The sequence below is a fragment of the Haemaphysalis longicornis genome, unplaced genomic scaffold (genome assembly GCF_048455015.1).
Source record: "Haemaphysalis longicornis isolate Haplotype H1 unplaced genomic scaffold, Haemaphysalis longicornis Haplotype H1 scaffold_9, whole genome shotgun sequence".
In the NCBI taxonomy this organism is placed as follows: domain Eukaryota; kingdom Metazoa; phylum Arthropoda; class Arachnida; order Ixodida; family Ixodidae; genus Haemaphysalis; species Haemaphysalis longicornis.
Window position 1 is genome coordinate 31,095,401 of NW_027526460.1, and position 24,154 is coordinate 31,119,554.

At 48.0% G+C, this 24,154-nt stretch overlaps 1 protein-coding gene and 1 long non-coding RNA gene across 5 annotated transcripts in view; one reads left to right on the plus strand and one right to left on the minus strand.

The window, feature by feature from the left end:
- The window catches only part of LOC144152979 (cubilin-like), a 276,959-nt gene that overhangs the window by 172,297 nt on the left and 80,508 nt on the right, over positions 1-24,154 (plus strand). The window contains exon 2 of one of the 3 annotated variants that reach the window (XM_077684593.1): positions 16,030-16,074. The exons of the other annotated variants lie outside the window; for them this stretch is intronic. The gene's annotated coding sequence lies outside the window, so the exon portion shown is untranslated. The remainder of the gene's footprint in view (positions 1-16,029; positions 16,075-24,154) is intronic. 3 annotated transcript variants of the gene reach the window in all.
- The window catches only part of LOC144152980 (uncharacterized), a 99,416-nt gene continuing 90,896 nt past the window's right edge, over positions 15,635-24,154 (minus strand). Inside the window, exon 4 of one of the 2 annotated variants that reach the window (XR_013319262.1) lies at positions 15,635-16,131. This is a non-coding gene — a long non-coding RNA (uncharacterized LOC144152980). The remainder of the gene's footprint in view (positions 16,132-24,154) is intronic. The other variant, XR_013319260.1, reaches the window with a different exon arrangement.

Sequence of the window (24,154 nt, forward strand, 5' to 3'; positions counted from 1 at the left end):
CCTCTCTCCTCCCCTCCACCTCCGCACGTAAAAGTTAATTGAATTGGCACCGTCTAGAAAAATTAGTTAGTTCAGAGTGGATATACAATGAGCCTGGCGTTTGCCTTTCTTTCGCCCGGATACCTCATCGCTTTATCAGGTGTTCGTATCCGCTCTTCAGTTTCCACCCGCGGGAAATTTAAAGACAATAGGGCGCGCGGAGCCTGCGTTTCCTCCGCCTTTTGAATGCGGCTTTCCGGCGTATTGTTAAACACGAGAACGGGGGTGGCGTCTTCTGAGTTCGCCGTAATTAAGACTCGCCGCGTACACACTACCCGGGACTCATTGTGTTCCGAGCCACAGACAATGAAAAAAGATTCGCAGAATACAAAGCACGGCGGAGAAGCGTGGTCGTGCAGCTGCTAATTGGGGACTCGCGGGAACGACTCGACGGCGGCACCGCATCGATCGCTTCATCTGAGCCGCTCCACTTTGCTTCTTTTCCTTTATTTATTTTTTTTGTCATCTCTGTCCCTATTCTTGAAATTTTGCTCGCTGGCCCCATGGCTCTGAAATTCTGTATGTGTTCTTAGTTGCAGAGGTAGCAGTTGCAGCTCCGTGGGGCTCGTGAAATCTCGGGAGCGGACGTGTTACAAATGTTTCGTTTCACTCCTCCATAATTGCGAGGCGTATTGCTAGGAACACGGTAGTATTTTGCTAGCCCCAACTCACTTGAACGTAATACTTGGTAAACAGGAAGCAATAGTAACTGGCTTGATTTCGATTCTATGCAGGGAAAAATTGACGTCGCTTTGGACGAACTTTTTACATGAAATGTTTAAATCACTATTCTGCAGCACGACAAACTTTCAAACAACAAAACAAGTTATTTAAAGCCCCCTAGCAGCTCTCATAGTAGTCACTGCTGCATAGCTTCCTATAGGCAGGCAATACTTTCGAGCGTCCGATAAGCTCAAGTCAAAGTTTACGTTTTTTTTTTTTTGTTTGTCTCTGTAACTATCGGATGTGCGCGTGATATTTGAGCACACCTGCATGAAAATTTCACATCAAGTCACTTTCTATGCAATTTCCGCATAAACAGCACCCTCGAAAGTTGCGAGTGATGTGGCTGAAGCTGACGGCCCAGAAACGCTGCTTCGGTAAGAACCAAGACACCTAACGGTCTCTTAACTAAGCTAGCTTTAATTTAAAAAAAAATGAACGCAAGTTTCAAAGGGCAAAGAAAAAAATGGCCGCGTATCTGCTCTTTTCGTTGCAAATGTCAACGGAAGACGATAGTCGACTGGCGCTCCCGCCAAATAAATGCCTCCCTTCTCTTTCCCGCTCACCTCTCGCGCTGTTCCTCTCCCGCTTCGTTCCTATAACACGCTAGATATTTGCTCAAGTAAATTTAAATTTACCGCGTCCCACTGCTCCAAGTAGGGTGACTCAATGCCAGCGCTGCCGCACGGTGGAGACGCACGTGAACCGAGGCACCCTACTACAACGTTTATAGAACCACTTCGGCCTACTCCACGAGCGTTCTAAGCGGAACGCGGGACCTTTCTAGTGGAACCTTTTGTTGCTGTTGCCGTTCGATTTTTCTGAAATGCCGCCAGATAGCGCGGCCAACAGCAGGCGACGATTTTCTGCAGTTGATGTATTACTTTATTTGCTATCGCAAAAACCAAGCATCCATGATTTTTTTAATAAAGGAACACTGCAAATATCACGCATGTATTAATCTTCTGCCTCATATTTGCGTAATGTCTTGTTCTTGTTCAACAATGTTGACAAGTATAAACTATAAAACCGGACTTAGACGTTTACATTTGGCTGTGGGTATATAGGACTATTGCGTAGCTTGTGTTTCACTTTGGCCGGGTGGCTGAATCCAGTCACAGACAGACAGACAGACCAAAATTTCTGCGTTTAAGTAGCCCAAGACTATCGTCTTTAAAACATTTCGTGTTCTCACTCTGTCAGAGAGGGCACATTTACGTAAGTGTGCTCGGGTGTCCTAAAATCTTGAAATCGCTGACTCCTCTTAAACGGACTCGTGGGCAATATTTAATTTCGTTCCTGTTACCAGCTGCTTCCTTCAGCCAAACGCGCAAATCCATTTTTACACGAGGCTGCGGTTTCTGGGGGAATTCTCTTGGCTCCTAAGAGAAGCTTTGGATCTCTAAATTCAATCCCGATGGTGGACGTTTTATTCTGTTACTTGTTGCCCTCCGAACTCACTACATTCTAGACAGAGGTCTCCTCCTGAATACGAAGCCTTATCATTTTAGTCTTTATTCGTTGAACTGCCTCGACAAAATTTTTTATCTTCAACTTACTAGCTTCGAGCACATTTTAAACCGCGTTTCACGCTCTGGAACTTCATAGAACTTCTGGAACTTCAACTGACCGGAACTTCATATCACACCGCACTTTTGAAGCGGCCACGGACACATCCATTCGTGCTCAATTTTATTGTTACCTCTTTAGAAGGGAGAGTTCTTATTTCTTCTGGTTAGACGAAAAATTGGCGCTGCATCACGAACGCTTGAGTCACAGAAAAAGCACATTTTCAATTTACGCGTAATGTATTCAATAAAAAATGCGCTCGGAGACACCTTTCGGGTTGAAAACATCGACAAAAGAATCACGACACCCCTTTAGACATCTGGGTAGCTTCGACGAGAACATGTGAAGCGTTTTTGTGATTTCAGTGTTTGAATAGCCGCCGCTTTAAGTTCCTTTGTGCGCCTGAACATTTAATAACAAGCGGGTGCAAGCAACTCACGGGTCTTGCAAATGACGAATAATATGAAATACAATAGTTTTTGCTGCTAAATTTGAGGCTGCACTCGTTAAACAGCGCTATTTCTAGTGTCCGCGGAATTTTTTTTATAAGTTAGGGCTTTGTGCCGTGTGAGCGAAGTAGACAAGAAAATTACAGAAATCCTCAAAAAGGAATGGCCTAATAAGAGCGGAAACCGCCCTGAAAAACGCTGAACTTCTTCAACGTCGGCTTCACTACTTTACAACAGTGCATTGCGGAAGCGCTAGAGTGCCGTTCCGTCCGACGGCACTCCAGCTCAGCGCTACAGCCATGGTTAAAGTGCCATCCGACGACATTCGAACTTTTAAGACTGTGCTGACACAGGCCAGAGGGTCTGCCGTTGTGGTGAAGAGGTTCTGTCTTAGCTTCCTGCTACTACGGGCCGTGGTTCTGAGTCCTGCTCTTGCCACCTTTATGCTCTTTTTTTTATTTCTAATTATAATTTTTATGGCTTATGTTAGTTTTCAGAAATTAAAATGATTTTTTTTCTGTTCGTCAAGCTATGTTATGATAGTCAACGTTCATCATCATCATGGCTACGCCCACTGCTGGGCAAAGGCCTCTCCAGTAAATCTCCAATTATTGCGACCAATTTATCCCCGCAAACTTACTGATCTCATCTTCCCACCTAACTTTCTGCCGCCCCCTGCCACGCTTGCCTTCTCTAGAGATCCACTCCGTTGCTCTTAATGACCAACGGTTATGTTGTCTTCGCATTACATGCTCTGCCCACGCCCATTTCTTCTTCTTACTTTACGTTACGTTACGTTAATGAAGGGCGAAGTAATGCCAGACGCGGCATTTTTCCATCTAAACACCGGTGGACGTCGCTTTAGCGGAGGGCTTACAGTACCTCCGGACGGCTAATGTAGACACCGCCTTGCGGGAAAGAGTTTTTAGGAGCAATATAAGTAGTTTATGTTAAGTACGAATGTCCCGCGGCCTTATATTGCAAACCCTTTTAAGACCCCATGAATCCCTAAACAGAGTTTTACACCAAAGCACTCTCAAGTAAGTTTATCTACTATAAATGAGTACATTGCTGGAACAGCATTTTATCAGGGCTTGTGTAAGGGGTCTTATAAAAAAAAAAAAAACATGGAAGTACTAGGCTTCTAATTAACAAATCTTTCTTATGCGGCCAATTGTTACGTGCTTAAGAATTTAAAAGCCGTTCCGATAGTCTAAGCCATTGCTACGAATCCAATCAGACCTTTTTCTTCGCTACTATTTACACTGATGTTTTGTTTAAACGAATTTCGTTTAACTAGAGTCTAATGTGTTCCTAGTAACACTGCGAACGAACTTTCATACTGGCAATGAACTTGCCGTGTATATTTTTATTTGTATAATTTATCTGATGCCGGAAATTCCAGTTGGTATAGCTTTTCCCGCCAGTGGTAAAACTTTTTAGGTTTTTTTTCTTTCTTGATGTTGTGCCGTGTAACCTATTTGTGTGGCCTATTATCAGCCAATACATACAACACAACGCCGTCTGCTGTTTGACCCAATAGATACAATTCAAATAAGATCATGTTAACTCAAATTTAGGTTAACCGCAGCGACAAAAATGAAAGTCTACGACATGTGTTGTCATTATCGGCGTCAGGTTCCAGCCTCAATATTTGTACGATCACCGCGCCGTGAAACCGATGATGCTGAAGCCGATACCTTCCCACTAACAGCGTACGCTGCAAACGGCCCGTCTAGCTTCTGACCTATTCGGGACTTAAGAACAACGACGATAGGGACTGGAGCAGTGTTAGCTTCTGGGTCTATCCCCCGTCGACAATGACGACACTGAGGATACTAAGCTGCCGGAATCCCATCCACCGCTGACACGTAATAAGGGCCCGTGGGCACAAAAGCTCCCGCCTAACAACGCCATCGTGGCGGAAGAGCGGAGATAAAACGAGCGATCACGACGGCGGGCAATGGGCACATCATCGTCGCGAATGCGGTGTTGGGCCCGTGTGCTGGGCGCACGAGCAGTAGCGCAACAAAAACGCCAAACTCGGCGCGTTTTCTCCACCCGCTAGGGTCATTTTTCTTCCCAGCTGGCAACAAATCCTTTCCCGCGTGGCAGCATCTTCCTTCTCCTCTCCTTCATCCTTTTTCCTCCTTACCCTCCCTCCCCCCTCGCACCACCGTAACCCACTTCTCTCGCACTCGCACGCCCATCGCAACAAGAAGGAAAAAAACTGCTCGGGACTTCTGTCGCGCGAAGAGGGGCTCGTGTTTATGTGCTGGGACGCCTCGGGTGGGTATCGGCAAGGGATGAGAGGGGCTGGCAGCATCCCCTTTCGCAAATTTGTCATCCGGAAAAGATATCTTTAGCCGGCCGGTATCGACCACGCACCCGCGGGGTCCGTCCAAAACGGGCGGCGAGGTAACGCAATGCCGCGCGATCCTTCCAGACCCCGGGGCCACGCGACCCGAACCCTTCCATCCGGCGGCGCGTGCTTTTGTTTGTTCGTGTCTGCCCTTTGTAGTACGCTCCACGCGGGGTCGTTGGAGCGTACTAGGTAACGATAGGAGGTTGTCAGGGGAGGCATATTAGGTAGAGGAAGCGTGTGTTCGCTGGTTTCATAATGCGCGCGTTATAAAACGTGTAGGCATGGTGTGCTGTGCATAATGAAGTCTCTGGGTAGACAATGATCGCGGCAGTACGACCTTTAAATGATAACAGAAAAGAGAAAAAGACCTGTAGATCGTTTAAAGTTACATCTATTTAGTCGTATTCTATGAACAAGAACGACAAAAAATTCCCTATGACGTGTTCAGTTTAATTTAAACCATCATACCGGTGTCGCGAACAAAACGTCACCATTCTACCTAGTCCATAAGTATCTACATGTATTTATTAATTTGACATGATTTCCACAAGCACCGCATCTATAAAGGGTCCTCAGGTGGCGAAATGGCGCTAAATAGGTATTCCATCTAATGTTTTGTGGGAGCACCGTGTCGCGTAGTTCACGTTGTTCCTGTTTCTCGCGTTGTTTTTTTTTTTTTTTTTCATTCATCCGACAGATTATCTCCATTTACGGCATTGTAACAAATAATTTGTTTCTTCGCCAAGTCTACATTTGTGTGCAGCTCTAAGACGTTACGCGGTTGGTGCTATGGGGTGCTCGGGAAAGAATGCTTCGGCATTTAAACTAAAAGTGCGCACGCTAGCCGCGTCCTTGTATAGACCCTACTGAGCTGCGTGTTGGTCAATGCCAAGACAGCGGTTCTCCGAGCGACGAGTTTCCGAGTTAAAGCATCGAATAGAAGCTTGGCTGTCAACGCCGGAACAGTTAAAGGGTTCACGTGAAGTTTATATGAAAGGGTTTGACCGAACTTTACGCCCGTTTTGCTTGAAAACATAGGGGAAGAAGCAGGACATAGTAAAGGGCGCGCTACCACGCTTTCTTGTGCTTCTTGAACAAAAGTTCAAATGTTGTGGTGCTCGTTCCATTTTCCATAAGTCATCCCGCAATGCAAAAAGCCGGCATACATTTTCCTTGCGCTCGCCTAAAAAACCGTCCGAAGTTAGCCTTCGACGGTGCGAAACCTTGCTTCACTTGCAAATATCTGAGGCTTGTCGACGAACGGCCACTGTCCGCTTTGTCACCACTGCTTAGATTTTGGTTTTCTTAGAATACGAGATTCGGGAAACGCTTCATCCTTCGTCGTCGAACCGTGAACTTTTCGGCAACACTACAAAGTTTGCTTCGCTGGCTGAATTTCTCTTTACGCTGCGGTACACGCAAGTGAAATCCGGTGTTCGAACTCGTCGCGGTAAGAGGCCGGAGCGAGATGTGACATTGCAAACAGCAATATTGCGATGGGTTCTCGCGGATTCCGCAAAGACACAAGCTCATCGAAGTATTGTACGTAGTTTCCACACAGTTTGCGTAAGAAACGTTTGCTTCCTGAAATAACTCACACCTTCCTAATGTAAAATAAAAACATCCTAAAATAAACTTTCTCATATAAACTTCCTAAAACAAAACAAAAACGCTGACTTGAAAATGCAGGTGCGTGTCTTAGTTAGGACACCGGCGTTTTCAAACCAACTTTTTTTCACCCTCGTTCTCCCCTTGCTATCTTGTCGTCCCACGTGCATAGCGGGATTGACATACTCGGCATTTCCGGAACGTCTTTTTTTTTCTTTCTCACAGTTTTCCGTAAAGTATATATGAACTTTACGTGTTTATGGAAGTAATGTGATGTAACTGTACTCTGATGAAGGCAAGTCCCATTGCCGATGCGTGAGTAAACTTCTTCGTTAATTTTTTTCGCCGTGTCTCCGACCGTGTTGTTTTCTCTTTTACGTTGTCGAGATTAGTCCTGAGTCCTTCACTACGGCGCACGTCATAGCGCAGGTGTAGTTTGGGTGCGTTAAACCTTCCAATCAATATATTGGTCTCACTTTCACCATCACGCCTTGGAAGCATTATTCGAGCCTGGACACCGCAAATGCTCGATAACTTGTAAGTAATACATGCGGCGTTTATACACGATAAAAAAAAAAAAACGGGCCATCTCCACTAACGTGAAACCTGAGGAGGAGCGAAGCATGCAATGTATAAGTGTATTCTTGGCGCCTTGGCGATTTTGCCAACGGAAATGAAACCGTTGGGGGAGGGGGTGTAGAGGTATCTAACTTTGCTGTAAAAGTATCGTGTCTTTGAAACACGAAGCGTTTAATAGGCGCCAGGCGTTGGAAAGCGAGTGTCCCGGTGTTTTAGTACCGTGACTACATGAGACGATGACCGCGACGACAGGAGACGCTGACAGCCCGCGTTCCTAAGTGTTACGCCGCTAAAAACCAACCTGAAGAAATGAAAGCCAAAAATAAGCCAATTCGTGTGGAGGTCCAACAAGCGAAGCCGACGAGTGAGAGACGCATCGCGAGCCCAATCACCCCGCAGCGCGCTGATTACGAGCCGCGCTCAGCGTTCCGACAATCACCGCAAATACGATGGCGCCCCGCACAATTCGCCTCGCGTGCGGCCTCAAAAAAAGCGGCATGCCACCATCCCGGAATTCGCGCGTATCCCGGCGGTTAGAGACAACAAGGGAAAGAAAAGGGGCGAGCCGAACAAAAGAATTGAGAGGCGTCCCAACTATCGCTCGGGTCTCTTGTCTCTCATCTCATTTCGTCGGCGCCGCCGCGCGAACGCACCCTGACTGATGGGATCGGCAAACAAGCCGTATGTGTGCGCACATTATCCGGGGAGCGAGGCTGACGTTCGCCGCATGCGGCCCTTTCAGTTAAGTCAACGCTGCCACTTTCTGCGCTGTGAGTGCGTGTGTTTGCGAGCGCACTGCTTCTGACGTGGATGGCTGCGTGTGAGAGCGACCCTCTCTTCTCAGAGCAGTGCTCCTGTTTTCGCAGAATGTTGTGCGCAGCATTGTGGGTCGCAGGAGGCGACACGCCTTCATATGCAATCAGTATCATGAAAAAAAAAACTGCTGCAGCTACGTGAGTGAGTGAGTGAGTGAGTGAGTGAGTGAGTGAGTGAGTGAGTGAGGAAGGGAGGGAGGGAGGGAGGGAACGATGGAGGGAGGGAACGAGTGAGTGAGTGAGTGAGTGAGTGAGGGAAGGAGGGAAAGAGGAAGAGAGGGAGGGAGGGAGTGGGTTTGTGAGTAAGTGAGGGGGAGAGGGAGGGAACGAGTGGGTGAGTGAGTGAGTGTGCGAGTGAGTGAGAGATAGAGGGAGGGAGGGAAAGCGGTAGGGAGGGGAGGGAGGAAACGAGTGTGTGAGTGAGTGAGTGAGTGAGTGAGGGAAGGAGGGAAAGAGGAAGAGAGGGAGGGAGGAAGAGAGGGAGGGAGTGGGTTTGTGAGTAAGTGAGGGGGAGAGGGGGGAACGAGTGGGTGAGTGAGTGAGTGTGCGAGTGAGTGAGAGATAGAGGGAGGGAGGGAAAGCGGGAGGGGAGGGAGGAAACGAGTGTGTGAGTGAGTGAGTGAGTGAGTGAGTGAGTGAGTGAGTGAGTGAGTGAGTGAGTGAGTGAGTGAGCGGAGCGTGCGTGCGTGTGTGCGTGCTAGTTTGAGAGTAGTTTAGGGGATAAAACGGATACAATGTAGGGAATTAAAACCGTTTAGCGAGTGGACATATAAATAAATTTCCTGCACGTATACTATCAATGTGGGAGATGGCACATTAAATTACAGAAAAACTCGAAGTTCTTCGAATCGGACAATCGGAGAGATTGCCCTACGGCGTAAGGGAAAGTTTAAAACGTACATTGCACCCGTTTCCTGTCAAAGGTACATTGCACCCGTTTCCTGCTAAAATGCAGTATGAGACCGGTGCTGGGGCAACCACATCCAACGCTTATACGTTTCAACAAACACTAGAAAACATTCTCTTTCGACTCAAAATTAGCCTTAAATGCGATGCACGAATTTAAATTCACTGCGGTGCCGGTATCGGTCACACAGAATAGCTAGCACCTCTGAACATAGTATCCCGCAAGTCTGATACGAAGGTTCGAAGTGCTTCGAGAGAGCTTCGCTTTCCTCCTACCCCGCAAGTCGCCGTAGCGGTAAATAACACCTCGCAAACATTAGAGGTGGGTGCCACGTCACAGATCGCAGTGAGGGCCGCATGCGTGATTGCAGAAATCGTGATATGCGTTTATTGAAGATTTCTCCTAAAGTGTGGGGGACATCACTTGTTTATATTTACTCGGCTGGTATAAAACTGGTATATGTATGGTAGCGTTCGTAGTGAAAGGTGCGCCCTCATTCAAGAAGGCAACGTAAGCTAATATTATCCTTAATTTCGTTCTTTGCGTGCGTACGTATATTGAAAACCAGCGACACCGGGTGGCCGCTACCCGAGTGCGGAATTAACAACCACCTAGATAACATCCCGTTTAAATGCAAGGAACTCAACAAAAAATCCCAAAGTGTGATGGCCAACAGGCATTGTCCTGCTTATTGGCGCTGTAAGTTTCGCAGGCGGTTACGTCGGGGCTAGTGCACCTGACAGCGCTTTTTACCAACAGTTCACGCCAAACACCTCAACGACCTTACACAAAAACTCTCACCTCACAAAACAACCACGAAAACAAAACAAAAACTCTCACAAAAACAACCACGACGCCGCAGGTACGACAGAGACTACTATTAACGTTACCAAAATAGGACGAGTTTCCGAAATCGCCGTTCGAAAGAATAACTTTTAAGAAGCCTCCCGGGTACGGTTCACACAGCTTGGCTGAATGAGCAACGCTTTCACTGAAGGAGAAAAGGTAACGCACTGACGAGGTCCAGCGCACAATTTGTTTCAGTAACTGCGGTCTCCCCGTTGTTATTGCGCAATACTTGCGTGACGTTTTGTCTCTCGTAAAATCAGGCGAAGGCAACCTTTATTGGTAAGGTCGTAGTTTGGACCTCCTTATTCCTGAAGTCTCCTGCCTTCGACATACTAACTACCGTAATTACCCGATTCTAACGCGCACCTTTTTTCCGGAAAAACAGGCCGAAAAATCGCATGCGCGTTAGAATCGGATACGAAACCGAAACTGCCGAAACAGCGGAAATTTCGTCCCACCCATCGCCATCTCAAGATGGCGCCAACGCCTTTAGCAACATGGAGGAAGACTTCCTCCATGTTTAGCAACAATTTTTCGAACGGAGGAAGCATAAGCGCCTATGGTTTTCCATCGGCGTTCACACAAATCGTCAAATCGTTCCACTTGCGCACTTGATAACAGCAATGGCAGCAGCGGCTCCCACGCGTTCAAAACGAGCGGTCGGCTGAAGCGTGCGGCTGTGGAGAAGCTTGCGGGGTGGGCGTGCGAGGCGTGGGCCATGATCCCATCGACCATGTTTGAACGTTCGTTCAAAAGTGTGGCATCGCGAACGCTCTTGGCGGTACAGAGGACGAGATGTTGTGGTCAGCGGAAAGCGACGAGGAGTGAGATGAGTGAGATTACTTCAGGAAATAAATCGCCCATTTCTCCCACATTCGTTTATCTGGGTTATAAAGTACCGTGCGCGTTACAATCGGAGGTGCACGTTTTCTTGGTTTTTTTGCCAGGAAAATCGGGTGCGCGTTAGAATCGGGGGCGCGTTAGAATCGGGTAAGTACGGTAACCATTTATCTGTCTTCTGGGAAATAAAACCCGCGTTTTCATTTGGGTTTTGTTTTCTGTGTCAAAGGCCAAAAAAGCTAGAAATAAACAAAAACATCCAGCGGCTGGAACTGGGCGTGTCTGGCGAACTGCTCGGCATGCTTACATAAGGCTTGCGCTTTAGCTGCACTGCTATCTTATCGCGTGGTGTTGTTTCTATCAGCGCGCAGTTTCCTGCTACGCTGGGGCCATATCCGAGAAGCACGTCCGTGCTCCTGATTAGAGACTGCCGGCGCGACGGGTGAGCCGATCGATCCGACCGCTCAGAAGAACAGGCAGAGAACAGCGTCGCTGCGTTTTCAACAACGGCCATCTTCGATTGGGACATCCCCCTTCTTTCCACCGAACTGTTAGCTCTCCTGAAGCTCAGCACTATTCTGTCTGCCTGTTATCTTCCTTTAACGCACTTCGCTTCCACTTTTTGTGCCTTTAAAGCGGGACAAACGTTTGCCCTTTTGTATTTTGAAAGGTTCCTTTTAATGATATTCGATATATACTTAGTTCGGAGACAAAGCTTCAATGCCGTTTCTTTGTCCTCAGGGCAAATAAATGATATACTTTTATTTCGGCGGAAATGATTTTAAGCCTGTACTTTTTTCTTTCATGAACTCGGTGTTCGGAGCCTGTTCCGCGCCAATGCACGACACGAGATATTTGCGCAAGCCGCAGAACTGGAATTTACAAAGTGCTATTGCGTGTTCGAACTCGCGAGATAAACGGCCTCTCTAATTTTCAGTGGACTAAAAATATGTGCGGACGTCTAAGCATTCCTTGTGCGTTATAATCGCGAAAACTTTAACGTCCAATTGAACGCCAGTGAGTTTCCTTGGAGTTTCACGCTGCGAGTAATGTTCTAGAATGTTGCAATGCACGTTAGCATGCTGGCTACAAACCGGAATCATATTGCTGAGAATTTTAAAGACCCGTTCACACTTGCGACGAAGCAAGCGAAAGCGACGGGAATTCTGTCGCTTTGTCGCGCGGCGACAAAAATTGGTCCCCACCATTCGACAAAAACGATAGTCACTTTCACTCGCCTTCGTCGCAAGTGTGAACGGGCCCTAAGCCGCGCAGAACGGCCTGGGGACTGTGGCGCCGCTGGGGGAGGCCAGTGAGGCGCGTGTTTAGTGACGTGCCGCTACCGTTGGGTGCCAAATGGCGGCCGCAGCCCCATCGCACTCTGCTCTTTAAACGTGGCTCCGCGCATGCCCAGGCGTTGCCCAGCAGAATGGGCCTTTGTGGCTTGCTAATGCAAAGTACGATCTATGGACGCGGCTATGTCACGTAGGTTTAGAAGCCATACGCTGCTATAGACGCCGCCGACGCCGGCATTCTCGCTCACTGGCCTATTCAATGCTTTCGCGAAGTTCGGTTCTTTGACGAGTCATGAGTAGAAACGAAGGCCATTAGAAGAATACGAAGACGGTTCAGTCGAGTTTCGCGCCTACAAACGGCCCAATAGCAGAGCGACCCGCAAATATGAGCAACCACAGCACCAAATAGAGGATGGACGTGTCGACGGCACGACGAACGTCCAATTAAGTAATGCCTCGTCGACATAGAAGACTTAAGCCAAGAGTTGAAGGAGGCGGAGCAGAGAACAAGAACGGAGCGCCAGGAGGAGATGGCACGGTATGGGACGAGCAAGCCAGGGGTGACGCTGCCTGTACACCAACGCCGCAACCCAAGCCTGGGCGGGAACGGAACGACGGCGCACCGGTCCCATCCTCATCGATGCACCGCAAAACCTCCGTTTTGGCGGCCCCAGCAGCGCCGGGCGAGTACCTTTCCGTAGCGCCGTCGCACCATCAGACGCGGATCGACGGCCCCCACGAAGGCGAAGCTTCCGGAACCAGGCGGTGCCTCCACTGTTGCACCGCTAAGACGGGAATGGTCAGCGAGCTCAGACCTCAAGAACGACAGCATCAGCGGTACGCCTTCATCACGATTCAACGAGTACGAGCGCAACTGCGTTACAGTTACGCCGTGACGGCAACGACGAGTCAACGACGCAGCTAGGCCGGTCAATAAGGACCATTGCAAGAGGACTGTAGTCATTTTATATTAGCTGTGCTCTAGAGTTCGAAATGTAATTAGCAAACGGGGTTTTGGTAATTCCGTTTGCTTGTTGCCTTCTAGTTATTAGCTCTTTGTTATTTCGGTTGTGTGTTGTTTTAAGGTGCTTATGTTTGCTTCAGGGTTTTCTTCTGTATTAAAAATTTGACCTGTCCATCGCACCAACGCCTACCGTGTCTATCTGTTTCTGCCCGCTTAGACGGTACGTAACAGGCTCGTAGACTGCTGGTTGCGTTCGCTGTATCAGCTAATAAACGAAATGAATTGTGAGACTGAACATAGCCATGCGAGATTCATCGACACAATAACCGTAAACGCAAGGTCCACTCAGCGCAAAAATACTGAGTCTACTCACAGCACTGTTGAATATCGAAATACGGGTTTTTTAACACGAAAGTGTTTTATTCCCGGATACACAAAGATTTCACTGACGTTATATCCGTCACAGAAATGACTGCAGTACAACGAAGCAAGCGGCCTGTAAAGGGTGCACCCCTGCACAGTGACGTGCGAACTGGATGGACGAAGGTATTCGCTTGGATGCGACGGAGAGCCGTTTCCTCTTATTTTGAGAGCCTTGAGTGGGGTTGAGGAAAATATTATCTGTCGAGTCGATAGTTCTATGAAATTTTCTGAAATGTGACCAAATGTGAAATGTCTCCGCTTTTTCTTCTGGTGCCTGGGAGGAGTGAGCGTCAACCCAAAGGCTCTCTCCTGTGACACAACATAAGCGCCTGCCCTGAGTCAACAGTTGCAAGAACCTCCACCCACCCACTCACTCACTCACTCACTCACTCACTCACTCACTCACTCACTCACTCACTCACTCACTCACTCACTCAGGCAAGCAACCACCGCGGCGGAATCGAACCCGCGTCCTTAGTCTGAGCATCACAACGCTTTAGCCACTGAGCCAACGCGGCGGGCGTGAACAGCCAGTCATGAACATGGTTCGTGGCGTGGCTAAGCCTGAAATTTATCCCAGCCGGTATGCTACGCAGCCCATGCATATGAAAGCGCTTTTTGCCGCGCAATTTACTCACTGATTTTCGAATGGAACAGATCCCAAGCGCGGGGATAATTTTCACGAATAAACCCTCGCAGATTCCATGTGCACTCCTTAACTAATTTTCTGTATATCTACGCTTCTTTCTCGTTCCTCTCCCTCGAAAAAGGCATCAGCCTCTTATCTGTCTTACGGAACCATCGCGGTCGTTCCTGCAGTTCCTTTGTTCGCTTCACACGAGTGGACATCGCTGTTTACGTCGTTTCTTGTCTCCGCAGGCCCCACCCGAACGGAGTTCTTAGGCGCGACTCAATTAAAGGTAGCTGTTTTCTCCCGAACACGCCCAGTTCAGTTTACTGCCCGGAGAGTCCAGTACATGTACGCCTCCTCAGTGCAATAATCTCTGCGGGCTTCCTTATCTGCGGACACTGGCGGCCGTCAACAAGCCCAAAAGAACGCCCGTGAGGACGTTCAACCTTGATCAATAAAAACGAACTGGCCAAGCGACCGCTCTCTCCGGACTCGTGTTTGAACGGCGTAGGCGCGCGTGCGTGAGAGAAAGAGAGCGTGTGTTTGTGTTTGCGCGTTAGTGTGTTCACGTTGTGCACGCACGTGAATGTCCGCATGTCTACATCAAATACAGTCCAAATAGCAGAGAGAAAGCGAGAAACGTGGGAGAAGCGAAGAACAGCAGAATAGATATGACTTGTCCGTGACTTGGTGGCGTAGGTGTGTGCGCGCAGCACTGGACAAAGCTGTCGTACAGAAGGCGAAGCTCGCCTAGAGGAAGGAGGGGGTCGGAGGAAGCGAACAGGACTCGCTTATGCCCGGCGCTTCCCTTTCTTTGTGCGGCCTCGTCGATACGTCGACGTTACGAACGGAGCGGCACGGCCCGAGAGGAGAAGAGGACGATAATGCTGAAGACCTGCTGGCTTCTGTGCGCGGCGGCGGCCGCGGCGGGTCGATACCGAAACCGCGAGAGGCGGCTGAGCTGTGCCGTCCCGGTGGGCGAGGCGGCTTGGCTTTTTCTGCGAACCCCGCTGGCCCGCCGACCTGCCTTCGCCTGCGCTCTCGTTCGCTCACTATCGAAAGACTGCTGCTATCAGCTTATACGCTCGGTGAACGTGATGCTCGGTCGTCACATTTCGCCGTGGTCGGGTTTTGTATTTGCTACTACGTGCGGGCTACGCTTATTGTAATTGCGCCGGCCGCGGTACTGTTCACATGTGCTGGCGTTCGAAAAACAAAATGCCTGAAAACGCTTTCTCTTTCCTGGATTCGCGGCGATTTCGCGGAAGCTAGGGTGTGTTGGTGTTGAGGTGCCACAGAATTTAACGCCAAGCACCAACACTTCTGTGTAATGCCACATTTTTTCTTTAGAATTTCAAGTCGAGAAACCCAACGCTGCTATGACTTCCGTTACTATACTTCAGCGCTTGTCAATCCCCATTCCCTGCTCGAAGTTTATACCACAGATTAGGTGTTACGAAATTCCGAGCCACTCTAAAGGCGAAAAAAAAAAACCCCAGTTTGGCGCTTATATTCAACGTTAAAAGGCTGATATCGAACACTTATTTTCTGCAAAATTTAAAGGCACCATTATAGAGAGAGAATTACCCCGCTTTAGATTCTCTGATCGCCTGGAAAAGTAATACCGCAAAAGGAATTGCTGCGAGGTCGCAGGCCATCCTTTCATTAGAATATCACTTTATTTGACTTATATATTTTCTATATTACACGCCATTAAGATTGGTCATTCTTTACCTGAGCCGTTTTTTTTTCGTTTCTTTATACAGATAATGTCGTTTACTGCGTTTCGTACTAGTTAGAACAATTATACAAACAAATTGTGCTTTTTTTTTACTTTGCGCAAGGGCACTGATAACATCTATGCTGCAGCCCTTGCGGCTATCTTTTAGCGTGTACATTGGAACGAAAAGTAAAAGGCTTGAGTATAAACCACGCGTCCTCTTTCTCTCTTTCCTTCTCCCTTTGTGACGTAGAGTGCTGCGTACCCTCCTGCGCGACGCAAGTTACGTCGGTTGCAGGTAAGCCGGCGACGTACACGAAATTGGCTTGGGGCCTGTGATGCGGGCGCCGGCTTTCTGGAAAAAAAAAAAAAAAAAAAAAAAAAAAAAAAAAAAAAACCTACAGTAAACCCTGAAGAAGAAAGTGTATGACAGCTGCATCTTACCGATACTCACCCGCGAGGCAGACACTTAGACGATCACTACGAGGGTTCAATTTAAATTGAGGATGACTCAGCGAGCAACGGAACGGAACATGATAGGTGTTAGGAAGAGAGGTGATAGGAAGAGAGCGGAGTGGATCAGGGAAGAAACGCGTGTTAAGGACATATTAGTAGAAATTAACAATAGGACCTGGGTGTGGGCAGGGCATGTAATGTACTGCGAAGGCAAGATAACAGTTGGTCATTAAGGGTAATAGAGTGGATTGCTAGAGAAGACAAGCGTGGCAGGGGGCGGCAGAACGTTAGATGGGCAGATGAGATCAAGAAGTTTGCGGGTATAAATTGGTCGCAGTTAGTACAGGACCGGGATAATTGGAGATTTATGGAAGAGGCCTTTGCCCTGCAGTGGGCGTAGATTGATGATGATGATGACAACAAAATCGCTTAATTTATTCCAATCCTTGCTTCACTGTCTCAAGTGTAGTTCAAAGAAAGTAAATAATCATCGCTTTTAACGAATTACTGGTTTTAACGAAGCTATTTTCCTGTTCCGAGTACTTGGAAAGGAGGGTTTACTGAGTGTCTGCGTTAATACCCCGCAATATATCAGCACCGCACAGACGCCATCCTTTATTCACAAACGTCAGGACTTCATCACACTTCTTACGGGTGACCGGAACGTCATCCGTGGTCACATTTAAAATCTGTTTCTTAAGTTAGTACACTCCGATTTTTGCGGCAGAAACACAACCGGCTAGTACTCGAAACAACTAGAGAAGCGAAATTTTTAAGCGTTCGAGGAGAGCAGAGATAGTGGCAGATTTTTGTGATAAGATAAGCCCTGTCCAAATGTTCAGGGCACAGCTTTCAATGCAAATAAAAGGAGAGTAGAGAGCGACTTATTTTTTACCTAAGGGGAAGAGTTCGTGTGGCTGGCGCATCTGAACGTCAGTCCATTTGCATCCAAGGGAAACATGCCCGCATTTAAACATTATAAGGAGAAATAGAATCGTAAGGTGTGAGTAAGAATTGCGCCGAACAAAACCCGACCCACGCACTACAGCCGAACCACCTTATAAAGCAGTAGTATCGGGACAGCAAATTAGTTCGTTCTAACCGATATTCGCGTTATAACAGTAAAGGTAAAAGTAGGCTATAACAAATCGACAATCTGGCTCGCGCAAAAATACTTGATACAAAACTGCATTCCTTGATGCTATATTTGATACAAAACTACATTCTTTGATGTTTTGAACGCACTATACACAAGGTAACCCTTACCTTTCTCCTTGCCGCATTTCGAGCTCAATGAACTGGAACATGATTACGTGAAATTACAACAGAACAGAGCTAACTTGACAAAGCATGACTGCGTCCTTATTTATTTGATGAAGGATGTGATCTCCGCCTGGTGCCTACTCACAGCACTGAGCAAGATGTAGTTTTACAGTGTCCCCGAACAAAAGGGCTTTTATGCTTCTGCAGTTTAGGACTACATGGGTTTTTCCAATTACGAGCTTCTCAGCCTCCTGGTTCAATATTTCTTCGTTATATCCGATATCGCGCGCGGCTCTCACGGTTTCAGTTTCATTATAAAAGAAAACGTGTCATTGAAATAAAGCGTGACTAACCAAATTTTATATTCAGTTCGTTATAGCCAACAATTCGCTATATCAGTGTTCGTTATAACGAGGTTCAATTGCACATCCCGGAGATTTGCCCCGGGAAGCTTATAGATGTTTCCCAAATGATATATAATGCTTTGTGTTTGGAACCTCAAGCTGCCGTTTCATTTACAACCGGGAATCGCTGTGTAGTCAAGCTCGCTGCCAGATTTAACGCCCTGTAGCATTTCAGTATACTATTAAACAACACAGTAACAAAAAAAAAGGGAGAACTTTTATTCGCTAGTTGCTTATTTTCCCCCGGAATCCCGTCCCTAGCTTTCATTTGTATTTCCCCCACAATCTCATTCGGTTTCTGCTTTCCACCACGAAAACACGCATATTGTAGAAACAAATGGCTACTACTTACACCGTCTTCCCCTCCACTCCCCTTTTCGCGGACGCAGCGCAAGAAACGAATCGGCCGCAGCGGGAAAAACAATGACGCCTTTTCTCGCGAAAGAGAGTGCACAGCGAAGTGAATATTCACTGGCGCGAGGAACCCAAGGTCTCGGCGATTCAACGTGTCTTGTCTCGGGAGGGTCGTTTAAGCAGCGTGGAAGACGAGCAGAGCAGCGCTCCCGAGAAAGCTCGTGGTTGTACGATGAAGCTCCCGGCGGATGGGATATAAGAGCTTAAAAGAAGGAGGAAGAAAGGAGGAACAAAAAGGCATAAATAATGTCGTGTTTTTATTACACAGTAGCAATCATTTACCTGTCCTTCCTTTCGAACCAAGGCTATTTCTTTGGAAGTGAATGTTCCCATTTTCAGAGTTTCGTAGGCCGCAAGGTATTTGCTCTGAGAAATAAGCGTTCGTAATGGCGCTGCATACTTGGCATCGTACTAACTACCTTACGCACGGCTATTAATATGGGCTATTAATTGCGAGGAAAATTAGAAACAAGAAGCGGGTTGTGTCTCAGAAAGAATGCTCTGCATTTCGAAGTAAGATGATACGAGTCGCTGGGACAGTTTATATTATGGATTAGTTACATGCATTTTTTTGCGAGAAAACTCCGTTCAAAAGGGCCGTTTCCCTGGCGCCGTGCTCCCCGCGGACTGGGTGAGGTTAACAGTGGCGAGAACAGAATATGTCCACACGGCGGAATACAGCGGGTTGGTAGCGCGTTCAACTTGCAGGAACTGCGCTTGACGCAACAAAGAATCGACACTAATTAAAAACTGGGTCAACACAGAAATTTCGAGACTGGGACAGCGTGAAGCCATATTGCTAACAGTGCGACGTCATTGGAGTAGTTCGCGAGGCGGCCGTGACGGACGCCACGGTGTTCTTCCTTTCTACGAGACGAAATTTCCTACGGTCCCAGACTTCAGCTTAATAGTTGCAGTGGAGGCTTACGCGAGTTTATTCGTGTAATGCAGCAGCAGACAAGAGTGGGGAAAATCTACTTTTGAGTCGCGTTAGGATCTAGTATAAAATATCTGATTGATTGATTTGATTGATTGATTGATTGATTGATTGATTGATTGATTGATTGATTGATTGATTGATTGATTGATTGATTGATTGATTGATTGATTGATTGATTGTGGGGTTTAGCGCGCCGATGCAACGCCGATGACATAACAATCTGGAGCACAGAAGGCAGCCTTGGGGAAATGGAGGACCGCCTTCAAAGGGCTGCCAGCATTGTCGAAAGTTATGCTAATGACTGCGGCCTCCAATGTGCCCCAACAAAATCAGAACTTTTGCACATTAAACCCAATCCTAAAGAGAACACAAGGCTTTGCATCTCTTTAACAGGTGGTTCTATCAGTGAAGTGGAAGAAATTAGGATCCTGGGCCTGCTTATGCACAGCAAACTTAGTCCAGAGACCACCATTGCCAAACTGAAGCGAACAGGTGAACAGGTCGGACGGATGATACAACGCGTATCCAACAAGCGCGGAGGGTTACGGGGCAGAGACGCGCTCCGGCTTGCCCATGCCTTTGTAACCAGTAGGATCCTATTCTCCGTACCCTACCTCCGTACGAACAAACAACACGAGAATCGCATCGACGTCATCATTAGGAAGGCCACAAAACGAGCCCTTGACCTCCCGGTGGCTACCTCCAACACCAGGTTATCGGCGCTGGGAGTGCTCAATTCGTATCAAGAGCTGAAAGAGGCCAATCTCACAAATCAGTACACTAGACTCGCACAAACGGCGTCCGGGCGCCACTTGCTTAATCGCCTATAAATCAAACATGAGTGCATCTCAGAGGAGACGTGCAAACTCCCAGAGTTGTGGCGGCACAGGCTCTAGGTGCACCCACTTCCGCGTAACATGGAAAAGCACACTCACGAAGGCAGGAGGGAAGCACGCGCTAAGACCCTGGAAATGAAATACGGAAATGGGCGAGGTGTGTTCTACGTTGATGTGGCAGGACCGTCGCCTCTAGGGTTCTTCACTGCCGCTGTAATTCACAGGGACCAGCAAGTCGATGGGCCCCCTCCTACCGGGCTCCTAAATCCACGCAAGCCGAGGCGATTGCCATAGCGCTCGCCGCCTCGGACCCGAAGTCAAGGACAATAATCACGGACTCTCACCGAGCCTGTGAAAGCTATTTAGCGGGCACGGTACCACCCTTGGCCTACAGAATTTTAAAACGAGTGGTGCGGTTCGTAGACCCCGCACCTAAAGAAATTGTGTGGTCTCCGGGGCATCAAGGTCTGAGAGGTAACGAGGCCGCGCACGCGGCTGCCCGAGCGCTTACCCACCGGGCGCCTCACCCATGCTCTCCCGGCTCGGAGATTAGCAAACCACTTCTGCGGTTTAGAGAAATCGTCAAACATTACTGCGATAACCGCCGGCTTTACCCAGCCCCTGCAAAGGGTCTGAGCAAGGCCGATGAGCGAATACTGCGGCGCCTGCAGACGAACACATTTATGTGCCCTGCAGTAGCAAAGCATTTCTACCCTAAAACAGATGGGCGGAGTCTGCACTGTGGGGAGGTGTCCGACACCTTCCACATGGTGTGGGCACGCCAGCGCAACCCTGGGTTATCCCCAACCCTTCCCCTACCAGAGAGGCATGGGAGGCAGCCCTGCTCAATTGCTCGGGGCTGGAGTCTTAAAGGGCTCTACTTCGACGGGCGAGAGTGGCAATGGGGTCCCGGAATAGGGACTGCACCTGTGCGGAGGGCCACAGGCCCTAACTCTCTTTTATTCTGATCAAAAATAAAGTTTCACTCCTCCTCCTACTCCTCCTCGCGCTCAGTAGCACAACGCCTTAGCCACTGAGCCACCGCGGCCGGTGGTAGCATAAAATGTTTGCCTGTAGAATTCTACAATGGGTGTTTCTTTGAAATTGGCACTGCCGTATGTCGCAATCTGTGCGAACTGTGCCAAGTTCAGTCTCTTCTTTTAAAAAAAAAGTATATAATATCGCCTGCAGTAAAAGAGCTACTGAAGCCAGCCAAGGATTACTGCCACTGTATTCTGAAACGGCCACAAGTTTCAAGCCGCGGAAATTGAGCAACGCGTTGGACGTAATGCCTTGCCCGGATTTGGATAAGTCTCTGCATCATTGTTTTCGTCCATGGAATGGTTTATATGCCTAACGTAAGCACTGGAAAGTTTTAAAGAGGGGTAATCGAGCTCACTTCGGATACTGGCGCGCTGCGGTTCATGAATTGAAGCGACGATTCGAGGCCCTTTTGAACGCAAATGCGTCTCGGGGCCGCATTCTGAAAATAGTGTTGTCAATGTCGCTGTCGATAACGCCTACCGCGTTGTACTTGGGGACCCCGGTCGAAGGAACTTCCCTGTGTCTATTCTAGTCAGTCGTCACCAGCATAATGGCTCGCATGAAAGTTACCGTAGAAAGATGTCTCTACCATGTGCAACGCTAGTCCGGAGAGAGCCTGAACAGCGCTACAGGAGGTAATGTGCAAAAATATACCAAAAGGAGTTCCGTTTTTTTTTTACATTTAATTTTTTTACCGGAAGCGTTCTAAAGAAGTACAACACTTTCATAAAATTCCACAAAAAAAAGTCAGTCGGAATAATAAAACTTGGGGGCAAAGAATGGGCTCAGAGAGCGCAGGACAGGAGCAGATTGCGGTCACTGGGAGAGGATTTCACCCTGCAGAGCTCTGCCGACGATTATGATGATTTCCGAAACTTTGGCGAAGCGTAAATTACGGAAGTAGTAAAATTGTACTAGAATATTGCGTGGAAATTGCGGCCGTTTTATTTTAATTCTTACGCCCATTTACTTCTCTACATAATGGGGAAAACGCGATAATTGTTTTACTGGTCTCGTCGAGCGGTTTCGCCGTCGCGGGAAATTTGACCTTCATTTGACCGCAGCTGCACTGCACCCTTGGCAATGCATCACGCGACTCGCCGTGCCGAGCTCCGACGACGACCGTGTTCGCCGCTGCCGCCGCCGGCTTGGCGCATGCGCTCTCCGGCTTGGCCATGAATGAGAGCGAGGCCGGGTCGTCTTCTCTGAGCGTTGCGCGGAAATCAGGATCTTTGAGCCGTTGTCGGCAAGCGGCGTCTTACCGCCCCACGGATATCGCCCGGCATGTAGTTCGGCTCGGAAAATGCCGGATGCGGGACCATAACTGAAGACAAAGGCACACTCTGGACGAATAGTGTAACAATTATAGCCTAATCAAAGGTTACCCAAGTGAAAGCAAGATTTAACCAGGCTTAGCTAAGCTTTCGCTTCGCATATACAGGGTTAGCTGAGCTTCGCCGCGGCCATTTTTATCGTGAAAGTGATGATACTTTGTATTATGTCTGCGTCGGTGGGCGGAGCTGGATTTTATGAGTTTTCGGTTGAGCAGCAGGTCTAACTTTCGCGCCAGTAGCGTTTATTGTTTGGAGCTTCCCCGCAGCATGTAAATCTTTGCTGAGAAGCTTTGCTGTGATGACGAGATGACGCCATAGCAGCGCGTGCCGTCGTGCGGTCGGCGATGACGCGATCACTTCCTGAGACGCAGTTCGCTCCGCCGACGCAGAAGCTTACCATCACTGACATTTGCGCGGGAGGTTCAAACACGATTTACAACAGCATGCTCGGCGGCGGCGACGCTTTGCGAGATCACGGCTGAGTAGCGCGCCGCCACCCTAGGTAAAGTGGCTAGCCCTAGGTTCGCTCATCACGCGATCACTTCCTGAGACGCGGAAGCTATGCGCCGCGAGAAGACTGCAGTTAGCGCTGCGCACAAATTTCGCATTAGGGACTATAGTAATCGTCAGCCCTTTATTTTGTGATAAACAGGTAACTTGCAAGAACCAAGTACCGCATTAATTGGACGACCAAAATGATTGATTGATTGATTGATTGATTGATTGATTTATTGATTGATTGATTGATTGATTGATTGATTGATTGACGGTAGGGTTTAAAGCGTCGACGCAACGCAGGCAATGAGGCGCCCCGTAGTGGAGGGTTGCTGATTAATTTTGACTACCTGGGATATTTAACGTGCGCCATAATCTCGTACACACGGGCATTTTTGCTTTGACGGCCAAAATGGCTAACTCATGTTGCCAAGTTACGGAGCCCTTACATTTGGTGTGTGTACATTAAAGACTGCATTTCGTTATTACCTCCACCTTCCGTTTACAGAAGATCTTTAAGAGCTAGGCTTGCAATGGTGAAATAGTTACTGAAAAGGGCGCCTAACTAACTCTTTTTTTTTTTTCCTTTCGAGAAATGACAAGTAGTTGCAAGCGCCACTCCTGACATTACACTTCAATTTTGAGCGTGGCATCGAATAACACAGTTCTGAAAAAGACTCCTAAGTTTGTTTAGGAACTTTTTATGGTCGTTTACACTGTTTTTTTCGCGGGAACACGACGCTTCTTGCTTTTTTAAAGGATTCAATTTATCCTGATTGAAATTCACTTTTCGGCGGCTTCACGTTTGCATAGTCTGCATCTTTACTTCCACGACCAAAACAAGGCAGGATATATACTCTTCAATCACGTTTCTACGAAACTGCGCGCTAAAAAATCTGCTCGCAAGGGAGGCAAAATACCTGATGATTTATCGCGGTTTCGAGAAGAGTCTCCCAGGCAACATAAATCATGACGCGAGGCACACGCGCGCACACAGACACGTGCACGCACACTTCCATGCGGACGATGAAGTGCCCGAGCTGCTCGCTGCGGGACATTTGGCGCCCCGTTTAAAGCTGATGAAGTACACGCAGGCGCGGAGGGAAAAGAAAAATTGTGTGTGTAAAGATCATTTGAATTCATTTGTTAACGCGTGTTCATCGTTATTTTTTTAAAACAGCGGAGCTGTTTA